The 27168-nt window shown below is 32.9% G+C and overlaps 1 protein-coding gene across 4 annotated transcripts in view; it reads right to left on the bottom strand.

Annotated features, from left to right (window-relative positions):
* GRID2 (glutamate ionotropic receptor delta type subunit 2) overlaps positions 1-27168 on the bottom strand; it is a 1428484-nt gene that overhangs the window by 1240847 nt on the left and 160469 nt on the right. The window lies entirely within an intron of this gene.

Here is a 27168-nt window from a genome sequence, read left to right as displayed (position 1 = left end):
TCACTGTCATATTAATCACAATCTCAAATATACGTAAGCAATCATTTACTGCTTAGGATAAAACTGTAAAGGTGTATCAGGAAGAAATTTTAAACACTGATGACAGTACAGACCCACAATAACTCCACTGTGACTTGTTATTGGACTCCAACCTAGCAGACTCTGATTTGCAGAGTTGAGCAATCTGAAGATCACACAAAGTGAAACTGGAGGCTGTTGGCATGTTTTGTTCACTAAGGCTTAAAAGGACACATACCTCAGAGAGTATACTAAAAAGCTTGCAGAATTTTGGTACCCGAGGGAGACGGCACGGTGAGATGGTGCTGGTGTGACACTGTCTCTGTGTCCTGTAATCATTTACCTTGGAGAAGACTGTGAAGCTGGAAGTCCCCATAAATTGACATGCTTACCATTGCCATCATGCCACCATGTGCCAATCCCTGTTTCGTGAGCACATCAAAAGCAGGATCTTTGTCTTATTCATATTTCATCTCATAGACCAATTTGACACAGTGCCTAGAGCATACTTTAAGTGTTCAACAAATGTCAAATTTGGTTGCTGATAGAATGAGCCCATTGGCACCACCTACCACGTCCCAGATGCCAGTATTCACTTCATTTCTTGCCACACAATAGTTGGCTACCCCCAGAGTGTATTATTTGCTTCTCTGTAGAAAAAGTAAAGTATTGCCAAATTAGTCAATTAAAATATACTTCTGCAAATAAATCACTGGGGATTTCTGAATGCATTCCTGATGTCCTTCCCTTCCTAATCTAATTCAATTAACCAGATTCCTCCTGAAAGAATCTTTTGGGACTATTGGGCAGGGCTGGAGCATCTATAGGCCTATATTTCTACTGCCATTCATAAGAAATAGCATGTAACTCTCCGCCATAATGAAAGAATGGGGAACAGAGCTGTAAAGACTAGGGGAATGGTACAGAATATCTGAATAAATCCAGAAAAGAAAGGGAGTTCTGGGGAGTGTAATATTGGAAAGCTCTAATGAATTAAAAAGAATGCTCATTTAAGAAACATTCACCCAAAAGATCTGAGTAGTTTCAATGAACCCAGAGGAGCTGCAAAACCAGGTGTGGGTCATTGTTTTCCATAGTCCTCAGGCAAAGAGAGCCTACCTCTGTGGTTGAGAAAATCAGCAGACAGGATTTCTCTGATTCCTGGAGATGAGAGAGATTCTGTGCCGGCTGGTACCACTTCAGAGCTAAAGACACATTTCAGGATTTAGCTACTTAAAGCGTCCCAACAATCAGACTACAATGTGGGTAGGCAAATTAATGGCAGTCAAAGAAATAAAAAATAAAACACACAAAGAAGACTAGCTCTAAATGAAACAAGAACTGCTGAGAATTCAGATGACAGCCTTAATAAAAAAGAAGAGAATGTAAAGATTTAAGTCCATTTAAACACAAGACTTTTTTACTTAACCTCCAAAGGAATATATGTACAAACTTTAAAAAAAAAATTCAACTTTACTAGATGAAGTGAGAAAAGAAGTACCACTCTTGATATCCTATTTATTGTAATGGAAGATCAAGTGGAAGAAATACCATAAAATACAGAACAAAGCACAAAAATAGAAATTATGAAGGAAAAAATGAGTTTGGGAAACAATATTGACTTTGAAAAACTTAAGCTAGAAAAGAATCACTAAGTTCCTGGATAAAGGTTGTTAATAAAAGAAACTATGGTAAGCAAATTCTAGTAAGATGCCAGAAACACAGTAAGTCTGAAAAAAATACGTTGTACCTTCACAAAACTGACATAGTCTGTACCTATTGCACAATAATTTGCACAATACTTTCAGAAATGTTTTAACTTCGTGTCTGGTACATTCACAATTTAAAAAGCTTTTAATCTTGTCATGTTTAGTTTATTTATACCTAGTCCATCAATCAAGCAATTAATAATTTTAAAATCAATTAAATTCATTAGAGCAATTATTATACAAAAAAGACCATTCAGGAATCCCTTTGAAAAGTAAATAATCTTCTAATATTAATCATCTTATTTTTATCTGCTCAGCAAATTTCTCTTCACAACATGTTTGTTATCTTTGTTACTTAAGTATAGTTGATACATATAGATGCTCTTAATGCCCAAAGTTCACTATTTCTAATAATGTGGAGATTTTTTCTAAATAAATACCTAAAATTCACTCTATTGTGCAATCAATCATGAACTGACTCAGCTCCCTAATAATGCTAGTTCTTTATTTTCAAATCACACTAATCTCCTTACACTACTTTATAAGACTACTTAAAACAAAAATAACTAAAACATTCATGCAAATGTCGATTCCTCCCTCTTCCTCTCTTCATATTTATCTATAATATCCCTCCCCCTATCTTTTTTCTCTTTCCCTCTCTCTCACTTTTTCTCCCACTCTTTCCACTTCCCCTTCTTATTGTCTTCCTCCATTTTATATGTAACTCATTTTATTTTGAGCCATAAGATATTTACTTTCTTTTAGTCCATTTTTTATTCTCATTGAATTTATGATATCCTAAATACCTTATTAATCTAAGTATGTAGTAAATGTTCAATTTCCATTTTTATTTAGTACTTATATAGCATAAGATTTAAGTGGCTTTTAAAAAGCAATGAGAACTTTCCACTTCTTGAGATAAAAAACAAACATATGCCATAATCTTTTTTCATAAAAATATTTTAATGTGTTCAAGCTTAGACACCCCCATAAATGCAAAAGTTTCTTAAACTTTGCAAGCAGTCAAACAGAAGCTACTAAATGATTTAAATGTATATTAAAACAAAAGCTGAAAATAAGAATTGTATAAAGAAGCTATCAATGATGTGTAAGAGAGGAAAAATTAAGAAGTGCAAAATATTTTAAATTCTCTGGTTCTTGAAATACGCTTTTAGCATTTCTGTTCTGAGGAATCGTCAGCTAGATTTTAGATGTCTTATATTAAAAATCTTAATTCAAAACGCCTTCCTAAGTAATGCTCTAAAAGATCACTGGATGCAAATCATGAATATATAGTTTAGCAAAAATTGTGGGCTAATATATTGTCATTTATAATCTCCCTATATATTTGATATTTAAAATAGTGATGCTTTCAGGGAGTTAACTCTGGTGTTGAACAACATCTAGCTTTTTGTTTCATAGACCTTTTAGGTTTCTCCAACCTGGTTAAACTAAATAGGATACACACAGATGGTAAAACCTTATGTTATCTTACTCTGTAAAGATTAGCTTCATTAAAATGAAAATTAGCTACCACCGGCTAAATATGTTTTGGCACCTACTAAGTGGCATTCCCAAGGAAAAAAAATCACAAAGCCTTTTTTTTAAGTCTTCAAAGAAGCCTTGAAATTATATTAAGGCATTAGGGTAGACAACAAAGAATCAAGGAATTATTTTTTTCCTAGAAAAAAATTATCCTATTCAGTTTGTTTTTCTCCAATTCTTGCTTTAATGTATAAAAGACTAAAATTAAGCTCCGAACTAAGGTCTAAAAAGGGATTGCTGACTTCCTCATATAAATATAAGGTAGAAGACCAAAAGGAGTAATGTAATATTAACTATTTGCTTCTTTTTGTGTCAGTTTTAGGGAATAAAAGACAAATGTGTTGGATGCTGAAAAAAAAAGCAATTATAATTTGTAAAAGTAAATGACCTAAATAAAATTTTTTTTAATTCACTGAAAAAAATTATACTTGGAGGATTTTCTAACACACATGTCACTTTTAAGTGGAATATAACCATATGCATTCTGGTTAGTCACAGAAAGTCTTAGTTTATCCTTACTGTCCTGACATAATTATTAATATCACTCTTTTTCAATCGTAAAATATTTCAGTTTAAATGACAAACTATATTATCATCCTTCATTTTAGTCATGTACTCTATGAGATAAGAATTCTAAAACTTTATTCCAATAATTTTATTTAACATAAATGAATGTGGTTGGGAATCTGACAGATCAAAAAAGGACTCCATGAAAACTCTCTGGAAAGAATACCAGAGTGACATAAATTAAACTTTTAGTTGTACCAAAAAGTTAGCATGTCTAAGGTGTAGTTGAATATGTCATGGAGCTGGGTACTATCTAAAATTTTTTCAGACCTTACCAGGAAACCATAAAGATGTGCTTTTCTGAGGTTTCTTCCTCACCACAACTCACCCATCAAGAGGAGATGTGCAGGTCAGATAATAACCATTCCACATAACATAACTAGTCCATTTAACTTAGAATTATCTCAACTCAACATGAGTTAGTATATTTTATAATATTTTATATTACATTATATTTTATAAATACTGAGTAATCAATAGCCAGTGTAAATGACAGGTGAACCTGGAAGAATCCTTCATTCAGATTCCATGGTGCCTATGTACACTGATCTCATTCAATCTTGGCTACATTTCAATTACATCACTTCATTTTTGCAAAATTTCCATTGTTCTACTCTTATACCTTAAAAGGATGATTATATCAATCCTTGTAATTGTCTTTATAGCTATATAAAATTATCATCCTTCCTGCCTGCAATTTCCTCAGCCACCTAATTCTTTCATCATCCATTTATACACCAGAGGTCCCCTACCTTCTTTTATTCATTGTATAATTGGGAAAATACGTTGCTAATATGCACATTGAATATTTTCCCTTAGCAACTAACAATATATCCTAGGAAGGACATTCTTCCCAATGACCAATTAATAAGATGCTCAGAGATAAAATAAATCTAGTAGGAAGGTTATATGGACATGGGGAGCTTGAAATGTATTTCAAATATTTTTGTGGTTTAAGAAACTGAGTAAGAAGCAGTTTCTTTGATCTAGACACTCTCTCACGGGGAGAATTCTGGTTTTGCTTGACTAGAAACACAGTCTAAAATGAAATAGATTCCACATGAATGCTCTCATTGCTCTACTACCACAGAAGTGATTTTTAAATACTCTTCACACTTTCTGTATATGTGAAACAGTTTGATTATTTGTGACTTATTTTCTTCTATTACGGGATTTTGTTTGTGTTTCATCCCAAGTCAAGTATATAAAAATTATTACAAATTTATTGTTATATTTATCTAAATCAGCAATATTACTGCAGAAGACATAAGATTGAATTTATTTTTTAACTAATAAGTTGTTTTCGGTTTAAATATGTATTAAAGTGTCTATTACGTGCATAATCTTTTTCTAGTAAACTCAAATATTATTGGCATGACGAACAAAAATAAAATGTATAAAATAAAATTAATGTTAAAATACACATTTTATAATTCATATAACAAAGTCGTGTCAGTCCAGTGTTTACAAGCAGCAGCAATTATGCCAGCAGAATCAGATTTGACTCTGGCACTTGTTACCTCTGTATCTTGGTAACCATAAGCAAACTCTCTTTTAGAGCTCTAGAATGATTAAAAGAGATAAACACAGTCCCTTACTCATAGTACTTGCTCAATTATTTTGTTATCAATATTACCAAAAACAGTATTGTTTTCTCATGTAATATGTAAAATAATATATTTAAGTAATATATTTAAATTTCTCTGTTGATGTACATCCTGTGAGGTAATTCTAATTTTATGACCTGGTTGTCTGATTACCCATGAATAAAACTCCCTCTGATATACATATAACAAGTACATGACAACTAAAAATTTTTCCTAGAAAGAACTTTCCAAAATATCCAGAGATTAAAGGAAGGAAAATATGTAAGTCATCCAAATTGGCAAGGAAGAAGTCAAACTTTCACTGTTTGCAGATGACATGATACTCTGTGTAGAAAACCCCAAAGACTCCACCAAAAAATTGCAAGAACTGATACATGAATTCAGCAAAGTTGCAGGATATAAAATCGATGTGCAGAAATCTGTTGCATTTCTAATAATGTAGCAGCAGAAAAAGAAATCAAGGCATCAATCCCATTTGCAATTGCACCAAAAACAGTAAGATACCTAGGAATAAACCTAACTAAAGAGCTAAAAGATCTGTACTCTGAAAACTATAGAACACTTATGAAAGAAATGGAAAAGCACTCTTTGCTCATGGGTTGGAAGAACAAATATTGTTAAAATGTCTGTACTACCCAAAGAAATTTACACATTTAATGCAATCCCTATCAAAATATCATCAGCATTTTTCACAGAACTAGAACAAACAATTCTAAAATTTGTATGGAACCACAAAAGACTCCGAAGAGCCAAAGCAATTCCAAAAAAGAAAAAATAAAACCAGAGGCATCACAATTCCAGATATTAAGCTATATTACAAAGTTGTAGTGATCAAGACAGTATGGTAGTGGCACAAAAATAGACATATAGATCAATGGAACAGAACAGAGAATGCAGGAATGGACCCTCAACTCTATGGTCAACTAATCTTCCACAAAATAGGAAAGAATATCCAAAGGAAAAAAGACAGTCTCTTCAACAAATGGTGTGGGGAAAACTGGACAGCCACATGCAGAAGAATGAAACTGGACCACTTTCTTACACGGTACACAAAAACAAATTCACAATGGATGAAAGACCTTAATGTGAGACAGGAAACCATCAAAATCCTAGAGGAGAACACAGGCAGAAACCTCTTTGACTTTGATCTCTTATTAGACATGTCACTGGAGGCAAGGGAAACAAAAGCAAAAATGAACTATTGGGACTTCATCAAGATAAAAAGCTTCTGCACGAACTATGAGAGACTATGAACCCCAGGAAACAAACTGAGGGTTTCAGAGAGGAGGGGGCTGAGGGGATGGAGTAACAGGGTGATGGGCATTAAGGAGGACACGTGTTGTGATGAGCACTGGGTGTTATACACAACTAATGAATCACTGAACACTACATCAAAAACTAATGATATATTATACAATGGCTAACTGAACATTAAAAAACAAAAAGCTTCTGCATAGCAAAGGAAACAAGGCAGCCTATGGAATGGGAGAAGATATTTGCAAACGACGTATCTGATTAAGGGTTAGTATCAAAAATCCATAAAGAACTTACCAAATTTAACACCCAAAAAACAAGTAATCCAGTCAAAAAATGGGCAGAAGACATGAATAGACACTTTTCTAAAGAAGACATCCAGATGACTAATAGACACATGAAAAGATGCTCAACACCATTCATCATCAGAGAAATACAAATCAAAACCATGATGAGATACCACTTCACACCTGTCAGAATGATTAAAATTAACAAGACAAGAAACAACAGGTGTTAGTGAGGATGTGAAAGGGGAACCTTCTTGCACTGTTGGTGGGAATGCAAGCTGGGGCAGTCACTCTGGAAAAGAGTATGGAGGTTCCTCAAAAAGTCAAAAATAGAACTACCCTATGACCTAGAAATTGTACTACTAGGTATTTACCCAAAGGATAAAAAAGTACTGATTCAAAGGGATACATGCACCCCAGTGTTTACAGCAGCATTATCTACAGCATTATGTACAAGAGCCAAATAGGTATTGTAGAAGAGAGTCCAAATGGAGCTGAATGAATGGCTAAAGAAGATGTGATACATATATACAATGGAATATTTTTCAGCCATCAAAAAGAATGAAGTCCTGCCATTTGCAATGACATGGATGGAGCTAGAGTGAAATAAGTCAGAGATCATACCATATGATCTCAGTCATATGTGGAATTTAAGAAAGAAAACAGATGAGCATGCAGGAAGGGGAAAAAGAAAAAAGAGAGAGAGGGAAACAAGCCGTAAGTGAATCTTAATGATGGAGAACACACTGAGGGTTTACGGAGGGAGGTGGGTGAGGGATGGGCTAAGATCGGTGATGGATATTAAAAAGGGCACCTTTGATAAGCTCTGGGTGCTGTATGTAAGTGATGAATCACTAAATTCTACACCAGAAATAAATACTGCACTGTATATTAACTAACAAAATTTAAATTTAAAAAATAGTAATAATAAAATCATACGAAATCCTTCACCCAAAACAAATGAAAATAAGTTCCACAGACACAAACATGACAAAATAGAGTTTAATCTGGAAGAGCAACATTGGTGAGAAACACAAAGTAATTAGAAATTTCCCGAATAGTGGGTATGGTTGGTTTTAGGAAATTTTTAATCCTGTAGGGTGTACAAAACAGAGACTTTTGGGCTCTGGGATAAGTAAGAAAGGAAAGAAGAGAGGGAGGAGAAAGAAAAAGAGAAAATACTATAAATTTAGTTAAGTAGTAGAAATACAGAGAGATAATACTAATATTCTTTTTATCCAGGCCTATATTTCTTTTTGCTTTTTCAAATCATATTGTGTCTAGCATTTAACCTGGAAATGTAGTATTAAAACAGTACATGGTCTGGGTGCCTGGGTGGCTCAGTTGGTTAAATGTCTGAGTTCAGCTCAGGTCATGATCTTAGGGTCCTGGGATCAGGTCATGTCAGGCTCCCCACTCAGCGGGGAGTCTGTTTCTCCCTCTCCCTCTGCTCCTCCCCCTACCCCCGGTCCTGTTGGCTCCTCCGCGCTCTCTCTCTCTCCTTCTCTCTCTCTCTGTCAAATAAATAAATAGAATCTTAAAAAAAAAAAAGGTAGATGGTATTATTTGCTAACCAATGTTTCAGTTTGGGGAAAAAATATTTAACTGGTTACTTTGTGTGGTTATTTCTGATTATCTGCTATTAGAAACAGCTAAAGGTTAGAGTCTAAAAAAGGTCAAATATTCAAAATGATCACAATATTTTAAAGAGTTCTATGAAACAAACTAGAAATCTAGATAAGTCTAGATCAAAAAGAAATAACTGTCAAGTTAAAATGATCCTATGGTCAACTGAAGTTAATGAGAGATAAATAAGAAAAGTGAAATAATTAGTTTTGAAATCAATTTTTTGAAATTAATTAGCAGCAGTGTTTAGGAAAGGCAAGGAATGCACAAGAATGCAGGGAGCCCCTCTTAAACAACTAGACTTGAATTAAGAGCTGAGGACACATACAACCATTAATTAAAGGTTAGTCTCAGAAGTATTTGGTTAATATGGAGGATGACTGAGCTTTAGAATTTAGGTTCTATGAGGGAGGGCTATGTCTGTCTTATTCACTGATTTCTGGCTGGCTTCTGCCACTCGTTGAATATTTCTGCCTTGTTCACTATAATTTGTCTTAAGGAAAGATCTTCCTCATAAAATCTACCTGGCCCTAGTGAATATACACAAGCCTTTAAGATAGGTATACTTAAAAAATACTTATTTTAAAAAAGCAGGTTTATGAATGATTGAAGATTCAGATTCTAGGAACATTGGCCAGTATTGGTATCTGGTGGAAGGAAAGCAATAGTAGGGAATATGTTTTAAAAAAATGTTTGAATTCACTGAATGTGAAAAAACTAAATTCTCTCCTTTGTAGGGACTTTGAATAGCCCTTTTTGAGGAGATTTTTTAGGATACAAACCCCCTTTATTTTGGGGAAATAGAAACACCAAGCCTTAAAAATAAATCCAGTTTTACACAATTCACAATAAATAAAATAAAATTAAATAAATAAATAAATAAATAAATCCAGTTTTGCCCCAAACGTCGTTTACTCAGTTACTACAGTAAATTCAACAATAATATTCAGGTCATGGGATTTCAGATATGACTCCTTACTACTTATTATGTTATGTAACATTTAAGAACTTGTTGGTTCAAAGAGTCTTTGAGCTTCCTATTTCAAGACTACAATGGTACCACTTACTTTGTCACCAGAGAAACATTATAATGTCTGTTCCTCGGATCCCATATGGAAATGAATTGAAACTAGACAGAGGCTTTGTGGATATAAAAATGTTGTCCTGTTCTCTAATCAGAGTATCTGAAAGGATGCTCTAATTAAATTTGGGCATTCTAAATAGTGATCATTAGAAGATAAGTCTTGCTTAAATTCTCAATGATACATGCAAGTATGTATCAATGCAATTGCCTACCTGGTTATATAATAAACCCTGATTAATACTTATACAGTCAATAAACATTATTTTACTCAAAAATTTGGTCCCACTTGTTGCTAATTACACACCATTGAGGAGGGTTAAATTCTTGTTGCTAATTTACCATGAGAGAACCCTCTAACTTCAGCAATTGCAGCCAAATTAATAACTAAGGAAGAGAATTGCTCCTGACAGTTCATTAGTCTTTCCAGAATATGCTTATTGGAAACAAACAAGTTTAATAAAGTCCTTTTCTATATTCAAAGTCTTTGTAAGATTTGTCTTAGGGAAGGATCTTCCTCATAAATCCACCTGGTCCTAGTGAATATACACAAGCCTTTTAGGATAGTTATAAATAAAAAATATATATATATATTTATTTTAAAGAGGCATGCTTGTGAATAACTAAAGATTCAGATTCTGGAAATGTGTTGATCTCAATGAAAGCCAATCTCACACACACACACACAAAAAAAATCCCTTCATTCACCTTTATATTCTGTGCAAAATTTAGGAAAATATACAATGCCTAGTTTGAAAAAAATAGTATTACTACAGTAATCTAAAATTAATTTGACCTAGCATCATCAAACAATGCACTATAAAATGATACAAGAAAGGGTTAGAAATGATATTGTCTTTAACATCCTGTGAATAAATCACAGAATAATTAACAGTCATCTAACGTTATACACAATAAAATGGTAAAATGTAAAAATCAATTTGTCTTGACATCATGTGCATACACACACACACACACACTAAATAGAGGAAACCAAGTCTCTGTTTCCTAATCAAAGACTTAGAGAATTAGAATATTTATGTTGATAGGGGCGCCTGGGTGGCTCAGTCATTAAGCATCTGCCTTCGGCTCAGGTCATGATCCCAGGGTCCTGGGATCCAGCCCCCACATCAGGCTCCCTGCTCCACAGGAAGCCTACTTCTCCCTCTCCCACTCCCCCTGCTTGTGTTCCCTCTCTCGCTGTGTCTCTCTCTGTCAAATAAATAAATAAAAATCTTTAAAAAAAAAAAAGGAATATTTATGTTGATAAACATTAAACACGAAAACATAGTTGAGATGTGTTCTCTAAAAAACATATAGATATTACAGAAAATGCAAAGGGAAACAAAATGGGCTCATAGATAAGAATGAAATGAGGTAATCAAAATTTATTTAACAAATCCCACCTATCTGTAGGACATTTTCTTGATCAAGACAAATGTGTAAAACATGACAATGAAAAAATAATAACAACTCAATATAATAAGAAATGTCACTAGTTACTGCATCATTCATTGTCAAATGTCAAGAAAAGAGAATGAAGTAAAACATTGCTTTAGACAGAGAGATCAGTTCTTAGGTTGTTGCTGTAAACTAATTTTAATGTGATAAAGAACTGAGCTAAGCTGATAGCAATAGAGAGACACGAGAAGTTTTGTGTTAGGCTTAGGGAGTGTGAAGTTATAGCATAACATAAAAAGCATCAATATACTGCAGGAAACATGGAACTAGAGCTCTTCAAAGCTGTGAAAATGGAAGTATAATTTATATTATGTAAAACTTCTTTAACCAAGATATTGCAATAAGCAAGATATACAAAAATGCACGTAGTAGACCTTTCACTTACAAGTCTCCTTCAAGACATTCACAAATAAATGTTTCAGCCAGCCATTGATTATTTTCAGAAACTGTGGTTCATCAAATATTTATTGAGCTAATATATCAGGGAAAAAAGCCAGGTACCTGAGATGCAATCATGTACATAACCTAGAGTCTGCCTATAAGTTGCTTCTTGTTTATTAGGGAAAGGTAAGTAAACAAAAAGACAAAACATAAAATGACTATACTAGCTGATTAACTGCTACTCCGGATATTTTTCTTACTCCATTTTAATCAGTTTTGCTTTTACTTTTAGAAAGGATATTGGATTTTATATTTCACCTGCATGGATTTATTACTCATTATGGGCATTTATGGTTAATTATACAAAATAGAAATCATTTATTGGTATTTTGAATATGTTCTCTCTGGATTTTTTTAAGATTAATACTGATAATTAAGAATAATCAAAATGGCATCAAGGTACCAAAATACTTTTTTAAGACTTTAGAGTGACTACCTCCTATGAAATTTTCCATCAATCTCATGCTAATATGAACTTGTTTCAAGATAGGGTTTCATACTGGGAATTCAGAATCAAATTTCATGTGTTACAGCAATTATTCCACACTACTTTTTCAATAGGGCATAGTAATTGTCTTTAATGGAGGTGAACACAATAAACCAGTGAAAGAGCTATCCAGGTTCTAAATCATCTAGGAAACCTACTGGCTTCAGTACACTGTCCATCTCAATAAAGCATGTGCCCATTTGTTATTCAGCTTAATAACGCCTTAAGATAAATCCACTAAAAATTTATCAGATCAGAATACTGTATAATGGCTTATAAATTGAACAGATATTATAAGCACTGAAGAAATCTGGCATTCCATTTTTCATAAACCACCAATGAAGATACTTATAATTTGTACTTCTAACTCTATTCCTGTGTGTGCATTCCTAATTAATTCTGATCACCTGCCATCCGTTCCAACCCACACCATCCAAATGCATCTTTTAACTTTGAATATGATGAAGGCTACAAACAGGCAGAATAAATTTCCATATATTTGCTATCTCATCAATTTAAACTGGAAAGAGAACATAGAGTCAAAAAACTTTAATGACATGATCTGTTATTATAATACATGAACATCAGAATTCTTAGCTCCAAGATGAAATTCTTCCTCAGCAAGACCACAGTCAAATAAATTATAGAAGAAAATAATGACACTGGTAACTAATTCTAAGAAAGTTTCCTTTCAGTTGTATTGTTTCAAACACTAAGATGTCTTCAACTTTAAAATTTTAGTAAATTTAATAGATAGACATTCATCTTTTACTTCAAGAGAAAACATTTACTTTCAAATTTAATGCATTATTTGATCAGTGTTTAATTTTTAAAAATGCCATTCTTCCAATAATATGATTTGATTTGTTGTTTTTAGTATTACATGAAAATACTCATCTGTGCCTATCAAAATGGACCAAGAATTTTGATAAAGACTTTTACAAAATTGAGACTTTGACAAACTATTGAGTGTCCAAATATCTTTTGATGGATCTAATAATGTTTTTGATGTATTTCAATGTATTAAATAGTATGTAGAACAAAAAACATTTTAAAAATAACTATTATGTTAACTAAACTTATTGTGCTAATCATTTCACAATATGTACATACATTAAATCATTATGCTATACACCTTAAACTAATACAATGTTATATGTCAATTATATCTCAATAAAACTGAGGAAAAATAGAATTTAAAAAAGAGGCTTTTCACCACTCCAAAACTCAGACTTTGAGAAACATCACAGTACAAGGTGATCCAGCACCACCATTTTTGTTGTGATGAATTAAGAGTAAATAAGCATAATCACCCAGCCAGCTCGTCTGGTTTGCACCCTTCATTTTCTTCTTGGTGTATATGCTTTGCTGAGAATTGGCAGACCTGACTTGAAATTCACTATGGCTGAAGCACTCTTGCTGGGGAGAAGACAATCTAGACCCAGAGCCGAAATGAGGCTATGGCACAGACTCATTGTGGTCTTCTGCACAAACAAGAGTTAATAGGACACTAAGCCATCTAACATCAGTCTCTCTGCAAGTTCACCAGACAGGGGTATTTGCAGCACTTGCCAGCAAAGTTCCATTTGGCAGTGACAATGTCAAACTCTACCAGCTTCCTGGTAAAAACAGCAACAATCAAGAAATATCCCAACCTTTTTTGTGTTCCCCAAAATGACTGACTGCGAATAACTACCCTTCACGACGTAACTTAGATAAGACTCACAGGTAATCCTTGTTTTACTTATAACAAAGACTGACAAAAAAAAAACTATCCAAATTCTCTCTTTTTTTTTTTTTATTGTCTCCTAAATGATTAGTTGAACTGTTTGTCCCGACTGAGCAATCTGGACAAAAGGCCTGCTAACTTGACCAAACTTTCATCAAGCTTCTCTCCCTTTCCAGGCCCCCAAACCTTCGCCCACTTTTCATCACCGCAATACTGAGAACTAACAGCCTCTCATGAGAACTGGCTGACCTCAGGAAAAATATTCCCTAATCAACTGTCCTATCATATCACCACTCATCCCACTTTGTAATATGTTTTAAAATCAGAAACTATGAGGCCTCCACCTTGTTTTTTATTATCAGGATTGTTTTGGCTATTTTAAGTCTTTTGTGGCTCCATACGAATTTTAAGATTTTTTTTTTTCTGTTCCTGTAAAAAATGCCATGGACTTTGATAGGTATATAATCATCAGGGAAATGAAAATCAAAACCACAATGAGATACCACTTTACATCTGTTGGATGGGTATTATAAAAACAAACAGAAAACAGCAAATATTAGCTAGAATGTAGATAATTTAGAACCCTTGAATACTGTTAGTAGGAATGTAAAACTGTACAGGCACTATGTAAAACAGTATGAGGAGTCCTCAGAAAATTAAAAATAGAACTGCTGTATGATCCAGCAATCTCACTTCTGGATATAGGCCTAAAAGAACTAAAATCAAGCTCTCAGAGCAATTTCTGCACTCCCATGTTCACTGCAGCAATATTTACAATAGCCAAGATACAGAAACAACCTAAATGTCCCTCAATAGATGAACGGATAAAGAAAATAATCTATATACATAGAATAGAATATTATTCAACCATTAAAAAGTAAAAATCCTCTCCCATATTACAACATGGATAAACCTTGAGATATCAAACGAAATGAAATAAACCAATCACGGAAGGAAAATTGGATGATTCCCCACACAGTACCTAAAGCAGTAAAACTCATCAAAGCAGAAAGTAGAATGGTGCTTTCCAGGGGCTGGAGAGACAGAGAAATAGAGAGCGGCTTATCAATGTTTAGAGAGTCTCAGTCATGTGAAATGACAATGTTTTAGATTTCTGCTATACAACAACTTCTTACAGTTAACAACACTGTACTGCACACTTAAAATGTGTTGAGGGAAGATCTCATGTTGTTTTTAACCACAATAAAAACAATCTATTCAAGTATAAGAGCTTAGCTGGCTACTATTCTTTTATAGTATAGTTTGGTCAATCCCAGCTCCCCCCAGCAAAAAAAGCCAAATGAATTCTTCTTCTGTGTTTGCTCTATTTTGTAGTCAAGATACTGTCAGTTATATCATACACTGTATGTCTTATAATATTCCCATGTGAGATTTTCCTTTCAAAATAGGAAAAGATTCCATATACCAAGAAACTTGACTGATCTTTAATATATATAATATTCTCTTTTCCCTTTTTCTTTTGTTGTCTTTGCTGTAATAAGATTTATAATGCTATACTAACTTAAATCATCAACTATGTTAACTCATTAAGTTAGCATATTTTTTTCCATCTTGTCAAAGATTATTGCCCTTGTTATTCCTTTTATATTAACCTTTTTGTGAGAGTCTGTGTATATGTGTGTAAATGTATATGTATGTAAGAAAGGGGAGGAGAGCAATTGGTAAGGTACTTCATATCATTTTTTGAAAAAGTAGAATACAAATAAATCTCAAACATAAATATAAATCTGATTTTTAAATTCAAATTGAAATAATGTTATTTTAAAGCTGCAAGATCCATTGTAATTCCTATCACAACGGGGAGTATATAAAAAATATAAGAAACTCAATTTATATTAAATATGAGACTTATGAGAGATGTACCTTCCCTTTACTTTTCTTTTGTTTTTGTGTGTGTTGTATAAAAAACAGCAAGACAATGTTCGTTTTACTAAGTGTTTCTAATAGGTTGATAAAGATGATTTGATTCTGTCCACAGAGTTTAGTTTTTAAATGATTAAAAATAAACATTTTTTAAGGTTAGTGTTTTCATTAATAGCATTATATAACCTCTGGATTGTGAAATTGACCAGTTTATCTTTTGTAGAGTCAAGTGTATATGTATGGACTACAAGCCAGCCAAATCAGTGCAGATGTTAATGAGATCCAATTAGCACAGTCTTCTTGGTTATTTCAAGCTTCCACCACTATTATTAACTACTCTGTATTTACATCACCAGTTTTCACTGCACTCACTTTCCCTGCAATTCCAAATCTTGTTTTCAGGCCCAGAAAATTTTAGAAAGTTATTATGTACTATTACTTGGGTCAAACACAGAAACAGGTAAAATTAATACAGTAGACATGATACACTGACATGTATGTAAAGTTTGAGGCTTAAAAATCTTGAACACTTCTTCATGCTGTTTCATTACAAATACTTTTGTAAACATTTTTCCTCTCTTATTAATTACCCTGAGTCATATTTTTGCCTCTTCTGGAAATAAATCTATTATAAATAATGAATAAAAATATATAAATAAAATGTGTTCAATTATAAATATTTGAATAGTCCCATCAATTCCTTATTTTTCCCAACTGTCATACTCCACTTTTAGGCCTCTTTTATCCCCTTTTGTACCACTGAAATTATTTTCTAATTGGTTTCTTCACCTTCTATCTCTCTCCTTTTTCATGCATCCTATATATCTTTGCCATGATGCAATGATGTGTTTATAACAGCCCTTCAATAACTGTTTGTTTAATGAACAGATAATTCCTAAATTTACGGCAAGCAGTGTGCTTAGACTTCCACATGAAATTTTCTATGTAATCCAGATAATAACCAAATGAAGCAAATATTTTCATTAATCTGAGTTTACATAATAATAATAATATTAGATGGCATAATAGGCATAATAGGCATAATAATATTAGATGGCTTAACTAAAATCACAGCTAACAGGTAGTAGAGATGAGATTTGGATCAAAACTATATGCCTCCTGGGGCACCTGGGTGGCTCAGTCGGTAAAGCATCTGCCTTCGGCTCAGGTCATGATCCCAGTGTCCTGGAATCGAGCGCCGCGTCGGGGCTGCTTCTCCCTCTCCCTCTGCCTGCTGCTCCCTCTCCCTCTGCCTGCTGCTCCCCCTGCTTGCGCTCTCTGTCTCTCTCTGTCAAATAAATAAATTAAATCTTAAAAAAAAAAAAAACAACTATATGCCTCCAACGTTCATAAACCTAACCACTACTCTGCTTCTTCCTGTGGTGCTCTTCGTATCATCCTACTATCTCAATACCTACTAAACTAGGTCTGGAATTTTTGACTTGAATCTTAGCCTCTCCATTCCTATTCTAATGTGATTTTCCAATCTATGTCACATTATATCCCATTCAGCCAGATTTGTTCTGTTCTCTCACTCTGCCTAAAATCGAATTTCTCTCTACCTTTTTTAACACTCATTATACAGGATATATTTGGAACCTTTAATTTTTCCAGATGTCTTCTCTGAACATTCCACATGGATGTGGTCTTTTAGTATCTGGAATTCCTATAATATTTTATTTCTCTCTTATGCAGTATATAATGAAATACACTACTACTGGAGTTTCTGGATACCTAAAATGATATTTTATCTACACTTTTTTTTTTCTAATTACTAAGTTTTTTCAGGTGAATGACTGAAACATGTAGTTTGCAGAAGGCAACTCAGTGCTTTGCCTATACAAGTACTGCTTCAATATCCAGTTCTACATCATCTTAGGGGGTTCTAATCCCAGTTGTGCCAGTTACTATCTTTGTGACTTTGAGACGTTACTAAAACCCTCTGTATCTGGGATTAATCTCTATAATGGAATGAATAATACTAACTCAGCAGGCCATTGCATGGGCTGAATGGAGAAAAATACGTGTAAAGCACTCAGAGCAATATCCAACACATGATAAGTACTGAGAACAGTTACAATTATTAAAAATGAATCAAAACACTGGCTATAGCAATATGGTTAGTTAAAATTTTCTCTACCTATATGTGAATTTTCTTTTTCCTATCATAGATTTACCTTATTCTAACATTAATAAAAACAAAGCAAATTTGGGAATACCAAGTTTTTATTAGTCAGTGTATATGGAGAAAATCTTGCTTTGTCATTTGCATGGTTTAATCTTCCTTCACATAGCAAATCAGAGAGTTTGACTAAAGTTTACTAAGGGTTAGCAACTATACATTCTCATATGCAGTTTTTCCATTTCTTAGAATTCTTCAAAAGTATTTGAGCTAATTTGCTTAGCAACTTTGCAGTATCAGGTGTGACTCCAATAAGGGACACTCTGCTACTAAACATCCCAAAGGGGTATTTTTTTTTCTGTTGCTTGGTTATCTCCCTGTCCCTGTAGGATCCTGAAAGCACTCCCTCAAATATCTCAAATATGACTGTTACTTTTCTGACTTCAGTTTGGCAAAATAATTCATACTTATCATATCTGCTCCCCCCAGATCCTATTCTCAAGACATCTGACCCCAGGTTGTTAACCTCATTCAGAAATTAGATTGTTCCCTGTATTTGGTGGTTGGTGACCCTTATCCAGGATTTATTCTAGTTTTGATAGCCCAGTAATATTTATTTGGCAAGGACAGGCTTACCACCTCCCCTCAACATAAATATTGACCAAGTGTTGACAAAATAAACTGAAAAAACATGCATACATCACTTGAAAAGAGGAAATTTAACACAATAAACTAGCTGACATCTTATATAAAACTGAAATTATTTGATTGGTATAAGATTGTGCTTGTCAATGACTACATCAGTTAGGCAACAAATATACGTAGATGTGTCTAGTATGTTTTGTCAAAACGTTCCACATAAGAACACAATCCACGGTGCAGCACATTTGCTAATTAGTATTTCACTATTGAAAACTTAAAAAAAAAGATTTTCAAAAGTAATGATATAACATATAGAATTTAGGAAGTCATATTAATAATAAATTATTTAAATTTGTAAAATAATATATTAATTAAGTCATGAGTATTGGATGTAAACAGTGAATTAGCAAATATTCTCTTCCATTATGATTCTTACATTATGCATCTTTAGAGCCTCTTAGCCAGAGAAAGGTCCAGGATAAGATAGAATTGGGCAACAATATCTTCCCTGGGAGAGGCTCTACGTTGATAATCCTAAACAAAGACAAAACATAAACCTCTTTTTCTGACCTGAATTTCTCTCTTGTCTTAAAGGAATGTTTATCTGTGTGAAACTATCGTGCTATCTAGAACAGTTAACATAACTAAATGGAGCAATATTACATTCTTATTTCCCTTTCACCTATTCAACAGTATCTGTCTAGGTCTGGGAGAGAGTATAAGAATATGAGAATAATTTAATTAGTGCTTACAATTCATGTCCATTCTCTATCACCAGTACATTAAATGAGCACTCACCCTAGAGCAATCAATCACAAGATACCTTTATCAGTTCTTTCCATAACTGGCCAGAACAAAGGGTAATGTTCCTCTATATCAAAAAAGTTTAAAAAATATAACATAAAAAATAGAAAAAAACAGAAAAGTGTAAAGATACATAAAGTATAAAATGAAAGAGTGTAAACAATTTTCCCAAGACTTTTGAGTTCATTAATCCACAAATTTTGTGTACTTTTTAGTAACAGCTGCATTAATTCTGTTCTCCATGCTTGTGTTGTTTACACATTCAGCCCATCCTGCTGACTTCAGAACTTTAACTGTGCATGGAAAAAATAAATCTGTTGTGCTTAGACCAGTCAACCTTACCAACCTTGTTAGCATATGGAACATAGGGACTTCAGAGAATTAGATACCAAATAGGAATAATAAGATGAGAAGTCTTAAAAGTTGGTAAAGATTTGGAATAAGGAGTTGGCAATTTCCTAAGGGCTAGGGGGTAGGAGGGGGAGCACAGTTAGCTGAGGGGCTGTAAGCACAGATAGGGATTGAAACATGAGTTTTGAGGAAAGCTCAGAAGAAGGAACAGGGGACTGTAGGGGATTGAGGGTGATATATCTATATTTTAATCCCTGTAACACATGGATATTACCTTATTTAGAAAAAAGTTTTACAGGTGTAATTAAGTAAAGGATCTTGGGAGAGCTGAAGAGATTACCCTTAATTATCCAAGAGGACACCTTAAATCCTATAATAAATGTCCTTATAAGTGAAAATCAGAGAGAGATTTGAGATAGACAGAAGAAGAGGTGGCAATATGACCAAACAGAGATCAGAGAGAGGCAGCCACAGTTAAGGAATACCAGGGCAGTCAAGAGAAGCTAGAAGAGGCAAAGAATGGATTTCCTCCAAGAGTCTCCATAAAGAACACAACCCTCCTAGAGTTGGGATTTGTACTCCCAGCCTCCAACACTGTGAAATACACTTATGTTGATATAAGCCACCCCATTTGAGGTTATTTGTTATGGCAGCCACAGGAAACTAACATAGGCACCATGTCAAGAAAATGTACTTCTCAATATTCCTGGTGTTCTATTAATGAGTCTTACCAATAGTTAGACAATGTTTCCATTTAGAGAAGAAAATGTGGAAAATTTTTTTGTTATTGAAACCAATATTGACAGATGAAAACTATGAACTAACATCATACAAACTTATGTACAATAAAATTTGATATCTGTTATTACCATAAACAAGGACATTGACCTTAAGCAAGACAAGTAAATTGCATAAGAAGAAGTTATAGGAAGTTAAAATAAACAGCAAAGGAAACAATTAACAAAATGAAAATGAACTTACACAATGGAAAAAATTTATGAACCATATATCTGATAAAGGATTAATATCAAAAATATATAAAGAACTTTTAGAGCCAATACCCAAAATACAAATAACTCAATTACAAAGGGGGCAAAAAAACTAAATAGGCACCTCTCAAATAGAAGAACTTTAAATGGCTAACAGGTATATGAAAAAGTGTTCAATGTCACTAATTATCATGAAAATTAAAACCACAATGAGATATTATCTCACATCTGTCAGGATGGCTATTATCAAAAAAAAAAAAAAACCAACAACAAACAAAAGAGAGCAAGTGTTAGCAAAGATGTAGACAAAAGAGAACCTTGCTGGTGAAATGTAAGTTAATATGGTCATTATAAAAAAACAACATGGAGGTTCTTCAAGAAATTAAAAATGTAACTACCATATGATCCAGCAATCCCACTTGTGAATATATATCCAAAGGATCTGAAATGAGGACTGCAAAGAGATATCTGCACTCCCATGCTCATTTCAGCTCTATTTATAATAGTCTAAACGTCCTTTGACAGATGAATGGATAAAGATACACAACAAAATATTATTCAATCATAAAGAAGAACACAATCCTGCCATATGTGATAACATGGATGTAGCTAGAGGACATTGTGCTAACTAAATAAGCAACACAGAAAGAGAAATACTGCATGACTTCATTTATATGTGGAATCTAAAATAGTTAAATTCATAGAAACAGAGTAGGATGGTGGTTGACAAGGGCTGAGGAGGGGAAAATGGGAAATCCTGGCCAAACCGTACAAAGTTTCAGTTACACAAGATCCATAAGGTCTAGAGATCTAATATACACCATAGTGAAGATAATTAACAGTATTGTATTGTATCCTTAAAATTTGTGAAGAGGATAGATCTTAACTTAAATCTTCTCAACATACACATGCAAAATGATAACTACGTGGAGGTGATAAATATGTTGATTAGCTTGATTGTGGTGGTTATTTCACAATGTGTACAGTATATATATCAAAATATCAAGTTGTACACCTTAAACATATACAACTTTTATTTGTCAAAGATATTTCAACAAAGATGTTAAGAAAAAGAAGCCATTCATTTCATTCCTATTCCATCTTCCTCATGGATTCTGATTATCTGTTTTTTTCTCACATTAACAAATTAATAATATTAAACCTACATTTTAGTGGAACTTAGAGAATACATGTATTTTTGACAAGAATTATTATTTGTTTTTGGAAAACTAGTAAAATTAAACAGAAGGAAAAATATGACTCAAAATAATTATAATAATAATAAGACTCCATATCTAATGGAAGATTTTAAGCTAGGATTAATTACAAAGTTGAAAAGAATCAGATTTCTACTGATTACTCTTAAAAGTGAATTAATAAGATACTTCAACATTTATATTTATCTGAGAAGTGTATTAATTTACCCTCACAAAATATGCCTTCCCCTCTCTACTATCTTCAAAATCCAGATCAAGCTTCATCTCTTCTCTAACATATTTCCAGCCTACTGCAGCCCACAGCAATCTCTCTCCTCTGAACTGATTAATTTGTACTACTTATTTTTTACTTAATAATTTTGTTCCTGTTGGTCAATTCACCTATGTTATCATTCAACAATTAAAATTAGAAAAAGGTCTAAAGACAATAGCTATTACAGAAAAAAATACATACTGCTAGGTGAGGTTTACAGTAGATAATAAAGCCAAAGGTCTGTCTTATTCACAAGTTTGACTATTTTAAAGAAAACAACAACATGGTGGGGTTACTGTCATAACAAAACCTGTCCATGATCTCAGCTTTATAAATACCACTATGTAGAAGATAGCAGAGGCTCATAAAACAGAAAAGAAATGGCCTGAAAAGTATTCCTTATAAAAGCAACACATTTTATTAGCCATATCATCTTTTTGTTTTCAAAAACCTGTTCTGCTTTCCTGTGTTAACTTATTAATGTTAACAAATTAATGAATATATCTGTGCTCCAGTTTTCCCGTATGTAAAACAAGGAACATCACAGTATCCATTTTATAGTGTTTATATGTTCATTAAATAGCATATGCCTGAGTTATTGTAACTGTTCAGTATATATTTTTGATTGAATAATATTGTAAAACACTGCAAACAAAAAACATTTTTAAAAACTTTCTTTACATAACTCAGGCATTTCTTCATCCACATTACCACAATTGGTACTAGAAAGGTCAAATTCAATTAAAAATTACACCTGGACTATAGTAGACTAAATTCACTTTAGCTCAGAAAAGGGCCTATGTAACTTCCTTACTTCTTATCAATCATAAAATTCTTCCTCTAACTTGCAAAGAAGTCCATTAATCCAGTACCACAATCACACAACAGGTGTAATATTTTCCTTCATTACATTTCCTCTGAAATCAGCACATTTCTTAAATAAACATTGATCAATAACCACAGATCTGGATTCTGTTGTCTTTTCAACTAGTTCACATGAGATCTCTATCTTCCTTTACTACAGTTTGACAATGTGATGATTCTCATAAAAGCAGTTGCACTCTTAAGCAAGTCAGCTCAACAAAAGAAGTTGGTAAATCTTGGTTTGTCTTTGAGATATCCCAAGTGGGCCTTGAAAATTAGGATGTTGTCCTTAACAAAGCACTCCTATGAGTGCTCCCATCCAGAATTATCACTATTACTCTATCAATTAGGGAAAAGTGGACAGAAAATTGAGTTCAAATTTGGAACAATGAATTGGTGGTTGGGGAAAAGAAGGACAAAAATGTCTACAAGGACGGGATGAAGACTATAAGAGTGACAAAAATGGTTAAGAAAGATATATTAAAAATGTGTCCAAGGCAAGCCATCTACTTAGGAATGTCGTAGAAGTATGATCATAGCATGCTCATCAAAATTATTTCCATACTTTCCCTTTGGCAACTCATATCCTGAAAGAACTTGTTCCAAGTGGCCATCAAGGAAACATGCAAAATCTGAAAATCTGAAGGAATTTCCACACTGACTACTTCCACATAGACTAAAAAACTTTCATGGTGCTACACTCCAAATTTACATTTTAGAATTAAACTATACATTTACTTTGGGCAGGAAAGAAGAGGGAAAACACCACAGGAAAGGGAACTGAAAAATGAAAAGCTCAATAGTAAAGAAAACCAAAGATATTATAATAGAAATAATATAGAGAACAGTATCATAACTATGATATTGGATGAGATGCAATTAATTTTTTTAATGTTATTTTGATGAATTTTACAGGTAGTTTCTTCATTTACTTAAGCAGTCATTAAGTCAACAGCTATTTCCTAAGCATGTACTGTTTTTCAGGACTGGTATTTTTCTTTAAATGATGTAACTCTTATGCCAAGAACAAATTTATGGCATGTATGTATGTATGTGTATTTGTGTACATATATATATTTGTGATTTGCAATATATATTGCGATATATATCTACATAAATTTTTAAATGGTTTCAAATTTTATCTTAAAATAAGTTGTTTCCAGAAATGAAATTTAAGGCATTTATCTTTTTTTAAATTATAAATTATAATAAAACCAAAATATAGCCCAGGGTATTTATGACACTTAAAGAAAATCCAAACTACATTTGTGTGTTTATATTCATCTGCCCTAGAGGTTTAAAGTGATAAATGGTGAGTAGAATGCATGAATTCACATATTAAAGGTATTCAAGTATAAACTGACACAATCGAGCATGCTGTCTCTGGCTCAGTAAGCACAGAAACAGCATTTAGAAACCTAGAGTGAACCATGACAGTAATATCCCAAAAACTGGGTCACTGGAAACTGTGTCTTTAAACTGCAAAGATGTGTCTCTCCATTTATTCTAAACTAAGTAACTTGATATTAGATTCAGATTGCTACCCCCCTCAGTGATACTAGGATGGGTTAACCACTGAGACCTTAATTATCTTGCATATGAGAAAATAAGTGTTGTATTAGCAAAGTATAGCATTTATAGTTTTTTTTTTAAATTCTAGCATTTTTCCAGTCCAGAGTTGCTGCTTCATGACAAAACTATTCTTCGAAGTTTAAAAGATTTAAGTACATCTTTACACATCTAACAATACTAAACAAAAACAATCTCTCCCTGTTTCTGTCTCTCTCTCTCTCTCTCTCTCAAATCGAATAGTTTAACCATCTCTGTATTTGTAGAGTCCGTCCCCCCTTGCCCATTTGAGACAGTTTAAAATGATCACATTTCATTTAGTATATTTTGGATGACCTCAACCCTCACAAATTATACATTACATCAACTTGATTAGCCTTATAAACTGGATACTAAAAAACAATTTTCATTAATAAAGGAACTTTGTTGATGTGTTTTTAAAATTCCATCATTTTACAATAGCAAATTTTAAATATCTATATTTGGCTATATGTTGTGGCAATAGTTAGGTAAAATGATCATATGATATTTTATATATATATATATATATATAAACCTTTTTATATAACACACACACACACATATATATAAAATCTTTTTAAGAATACAGTTTTAATCTGAGTGGAATTAAATGAAATAGAGACTAAAAAGAAAATTACAAAGATCAATAAAACTAACAAAAAATTGTCAAAGCTTTAGCTAGACTCACCAAGAAAAACAAAGAGAAGGAGCCCAGATAAAATCAGAAATGAATGAGAAGTTACAACTGACACTACAGAAATATAAAGGATCATAAAACTACTATGAAAAATTATATGCCAAGAAATTGGACAACCTAGAACAAATCAATAAATTCCTAAAAGTTTATAATCTTCCAAGACTGAATCATGAAGAAATAGAAAATTTGATAGACCAATTACTAGTAAGGAGATTGAATCAGTAATAAAAAACTTCCCAAAAAACAAAAGTCCAGGAGGATATGGCTTCACAGGTGAATTCTACCAAGCAAAGAAGATATAATACCCATCTTTCTCAAAATCTTCCAAAAAAACTAAAGAGGAGGAAAAGCTTCCAAATACATTTCTGAGGCCAGCATTACCCCAATGCCAAAGCCAGACAAGGACAATATACAAAAAAAAGAAAATGACAGGTCAATATCCCTGATTAACATAGATTAAAAGCTCATCAACAAAATAAAAGCAAAGTAAATCAAAAAACACATTAAAACAATCACATGTTATGATTAAGTGGGATTTATTCCAGGGATGCAAGGATGGTTCAACATCTACAAATCAATCAACATGACATACCACATGGACAAAGTGAAGGAAAATAATCATATAATCTTCTCAATAGATGCAAAAAAGCTTTTGAAAAAATTCAACATCCATTTATGAAAAAAACTCTCAACAAAGTGGGTATGCAGGTAATGTACCTAACAGAATAAAGGCCATATATGGCAATCTGCAGCTAATATCTTATTCAATAGTGTAAGCTGAAAGCTCTTCTAAGATCAAGAACAAGACAAGGATGTATACTTTCCCCACTTTTGTTCAATACAGTGTTAGAAGTCCCAGCCACAGCAACTAGGCAAGAAAAAAGAGAAATAAAAGGCAGACACATTAGAAAGAAAGAAATAAAACTGTCACTATCTGCAGATGGATTATACTATATACAGAAAACCCAAAGGACTCCACCATTATAGTTAATAGATGAATTCAGTTAAATTCCAGAATATAAAATTAATATACAAAAATCTGTTGCATTTGATTCTCTACACTTATTATGAAGTGGCGTAAACATAAATCAAGAAAAAATCACATGTACAATCACATCAAAAAGAATAAAATACCTAGGAATAAATTTAACCAGAGGTAAAAGAACTGTACAATGAAAACTTTGACACTGATGAAAGAAATTGAAGACACAAATAAATGGAAAGATATTCCATGATCATGGATTGGAATAATTAGTATTGTAAAAATTTCTATACTACCTATAGCAATCTACAGATTCAATGAAATCCCTATCAAAAATTCCAATGACATTCTTTTCACAGAACTAAACAATAATTCTAAAATTTTTATAGAACCACAAAAGACCCAAAATAACCCAAAACAATCTTTCAACAGAAGAACAAAGCTGAGGTATCATGATGATCCCTGATTTCAAACTATACTAAAAATATATTCAAAGCAGTATGATACTGGCATAAGAACAGAAATAGACACACAAATAAATAGAATAAAGAGCACAGAAATAAACCCACCCATATATGGCCAATTAAGTTATGACAAAATAGGCAAGAATACATAATGGGAAAAGGACAATCTCTTCAATAGATGGTACTGACAACTATGTGCAAAAGAATGACACTAGGACATTATCTTACATCATATATAAAAATTAACTAAAGTGGATTAAAGACTTGAATGTAAGACCTGAAATTCTAAAACTCCTAGAAGAAAATATAGGTGGTAAGCTATTGACATCAGTCCTCAAAGGCAAGGGAAACAAAAGCAAAATTAAACAAATGGTACCACATTAAACTAAAAAGCTTCTGCCCGGTGAAGGAAATCATCAACAAAATGAAATGGCACAACCTACTGAATGGAAGAAGATATGTGAAAAACATATCTGATAAGGGGTTAATATCCAACA

This window comes from Phoca vitulina, unplaced genomic scaffold (assembly GCF_004348235.1).
Source record: "Phoca vitulina isolate PV1807 unplaced genomic scaffold, GSC_HSeal_1.0 scaffold3, whole genome shotgun sequence".
NCBI classification, from domain to species: Eukaryota; Metazoa; Chordata; class Mammalia; order Carnivora; family Phocidae; genus Phoca; species Phoca vitulina.
Note: the sequence above shows the minus strand (reverse complement) of the source record. Positions and strands in the feature narration are given on the sequence as shown.